The sequence below is a fragment of the Acinonyx jubatus genome, chromosome D3 (assembly GCF_027475565.1).
Source record: "Acinonyx jubatus isolate Ajub_Pintada_27869175 chromosome D3, VMU_Ajub_asm_v1.0, whole genome shotgun sequence".
NCBI lineage: Eukaryota > Metazoa > Chordata > Mammalia > Carnivora > Felidae > Acinonyx > Acinonyx jubatus.
Genome location: NC_069392.1, coordinates 86,478,518 through 86,482,009, shown reverse-complemented (window position 1 = coordinate 86,482,009; position 3,492 = coordinate 86,478,518).

Genomic DNA, 3,492 nt, shown 5'->3' with positions numbered 1-3,492 from the left:
ACTAAATATGCTTTTACCAGATGACCCAGCAATCATGCGTTTTGGTATTTCTCCAAGGGATTGAAAACATATGTCCATGCAAAAACCTGTACATGGATGTTTATAGCAGCTTTATTCGTACTTGCCAAAAGTTGGAAGCAACCAAGATGTCTTTCAGTAGGTGAACGGATAACTGATCGTGGTGGATTTGCAAAATGGAATATTATTCGGTACTAAAAAGAAATGGGCTATTTAGCCATGAAAAAACATGTAGGAACCTTAAATGCATGTTACTAAGTGAAAGAAGTCAATATGAAAAGGCTGTATATGGTAGGATTCCAATCTATGACATTCTGGAGAAAGGACGGTAGAAGGATCAGTGGTCGAGAAGGCTTGAGGGGAGGGACAGACGAGTAGGCAGGGCACAGAGAACTTTTAGGGCAGTGTAACTGTTCTGATACTTACACCCTTTTGCTTACTACTCCCCTTTTAATAAGATATCAGGTTTAATTTATTAAAGTTCATATTTCCTTTGTTCTCTAGCGCCCCCTCCCCAAATTGTTTTCCTAAATAATACAGATTTCTTGCTAGATACCAGCAACCAATCTTGGACTACAGTTTCCAACTGCTTTCGCATCTATGCTGCCCCGTCTGAGCAGCTTTTAACAACCGAGTCTGAGCAGAAGTGATGTGCTCGTGCCCCAGGCGGTTAAGATGTGCATGTCTCCTTGTTGTCATCTTCCAATGACTTACTGAAGACAAGCGTGGCGATGCTGTTGAAGATCACAAAGCCACAAAAGAGAAAAAGTCCGAGTCTTTGAATTACCTCTTGCAGGAAAGCCTCCTTGTTGACCAAGAAAACATCATTTTTTTTTTACTTCATATGAAAGATAAAAATGAACTTTTTCATTCTGAATTAAATATTTGGGAATTTCTTTCTTAGAGCAGCTAGTATTGCCCCCACTAATATATCATTCTCTAGGGGCCCCTGGGTGGCTCAGTCGGTTAAGCATCCGACTTCAGCTCAGGTCACGATCTCGCGGTCCATGAGTTCGAGCCCCGTGTTGGGCTCTGGGCTGACGGCACAGAGCCTGGAGCCTGCTTCCGATTCTGTGACTCCCTCTCTCTTCGCCCCTCCCCTGCTCGCACTCTCTCTCTCAAAAATAAACATTAAAAATTTTTTTTAAAAATATATCATTCTCTAATAAAATCAAATGTCTTCTGTAGACTATGAATGATGAATCTAGCTTTCTATGGAAGTCCTTACATAAAAACTTTTAAATGGGCATATAATATTGTAAGTAAAAAAAAAAATGACACTGGAATAAATTCAAAAATGTCACATTGTTTTATGCAAGGAAGCTGTATACTGTCAGATCAGTCTTCCTTATTCTTTGATGTGCCGGCAGTCCGACAATTTGTTTTTCCTATAAAATGAAAAAAGTAATATAATGTAAGTTTGTGTTTTATAAGAAATGTGTAAGATTGGCTAAATTTAAAAACTTCAGATAATAATATTCTAATAACCAAGCGCTTTTTAAAAAATGAGATTTATTAGGTTTATCTCACTAAAAACAGTAAAGCTGTTCTAACTCAAGTTATCACCATTGCATTGATTACTGCTGTGGACACATCTGGCAATCATTCAGGAAGCAGGATAGATGAACTCACAATTAAAAATTCTACAGACTTCACACAATAGTCAGGAACACTTCTCCTAACACAGTGCTAAATTATTTTTCAACTTTGTGATTGTCTAATTATAGTGGAAAATATGCCACTAGTCATCTCTTGCCGCATCATGACTTTGAAATGCCAAAGCCACTGCCCTAAAAATATATTCATATTGGAGCATGAAACGCTCTAATTGTTTGTCAATGATCCCGTGAGAAACCAGATCCTCAGTTGTTATCACCGAGCAAATCTCCGTTGAGCCAAGTGCATGAGTTAGCAATGACCCACGTTTTCCGATAGTCCAGAATATAAAGAGGCGGGGGGGGGGGGGGGGGGGAGGGCTGCCGGAGGTCGTGCCTAGACACAGCATACCACGGATGGTCGACTCGACAATATTAGTCAGCACAAAAGCATCCAGGACACGATTTAGGGAACAACTGTCCTTTAGTGTTAAAATTAGCAATGTGTATTCAAGCGGGGCCTGTCACCTCTTCGTGCCATCAAATAAAATGAGGGATTTCTTTTCAGCGATTTGGAAGGTACTTGTTGGCTTTGACTGTTTGGGGTCCTGTTACGTTTACCTTAAATTAAGAACATCATTAAAAATGCTTTCAGCCCTTTCAGTGAAGAAGTCAAAGTTGTCTTTTATGTCTGCCAGTTTTGCTATGTCTTTTGTTTTTGTTTTTTTTTTTCTCTTTGCCTCTTACAGGAAGAATCCACGTGCTTGACATTCTGCTAGAATACACTGAGCTTTGTCCCGGAATTTCTTTGTGCATACGTGAATACACTGTTAGAATTCATGATTTAATTTGCTGTCGTCCTGAGTGGAATCTTCACGAAAAGGGGTGGAATCAAGCAGTTGATGTGCCTTCTTTTGTCTGAACAAAACCTTACGGTGTAAGAATACATACACCAGTCGCCAACGTGGCCGTCCCTCCGCTCATTTTTCCGACCTCATAGTTTCTTCCACTGCATTTAAGGGGGTGTCTGTAATTTACTCCCTCCATCAATTTCTCCATTTTGTCCACGACGTTTGTCTCTTCCGTGGCCACCACCTTCGAGGCAATTTTCTCCACTGTCTCTCCCCTCCTGTTTTCTAATTTTTCCCACATGTCTAAATTTGCTACCAATCAGCTTTCCTTTGTACCCATTTCCCAGCAATGAGCGTTTGCCTTAATTTTCATTGAAGAAGCGATCTATGGCATTGCACTTTCTTTAAGCTTAATATAACTGATTTGTGTTCCCGTGTTAACTGCTCTGTCACGTTCATGTGTTAAGACTTCCTTGTTAAAATCTGTGCCGGAAAAATGGTTCTGAAGTGTTGGTATTGCAGACTTTAAAAATCTTGGGCATTCTGTACTAGCTCGATAAACAAGGCCCTTGAAAACACGCTTCACTTTTTTTTTTTTAAGTTTATTTATTTATTTATTTTGAGAGAAAAAGTGAGCACGTGTAAGTGGTGGAGGAGTAGAAAGAGACAATCCCAAGCAGGCTCCTCACTGTCCGTGCAGAGCCTGATGCAAAGTTCAAACTCCCAAACCGTGAGATCGTGACCTGAGCCCAAGTCAGATGCTTAACCGAGTGAGCCCTGGTGAACCAGACATGCTTTGCTTTTTGTGTATTTTAAGAAATTAGAGGGGCGCCTGGGTGGTGCAGTCGGTTAAGCGTCCGACTTCAGCCAGGTCACGATCTCGCGGTCTGTGAGTTCGAGCCCCACGTCGGGCTCTGGGCTGATGGCTGAGAGCCTGGAGCCTGTTTCTGATTCTGTGTCTCCCTCTCTCTCTGCCCCTCCCCCGTTCATGCTCTGTCTCTCTCTGTCCCAAAAATAAATAAACGTTG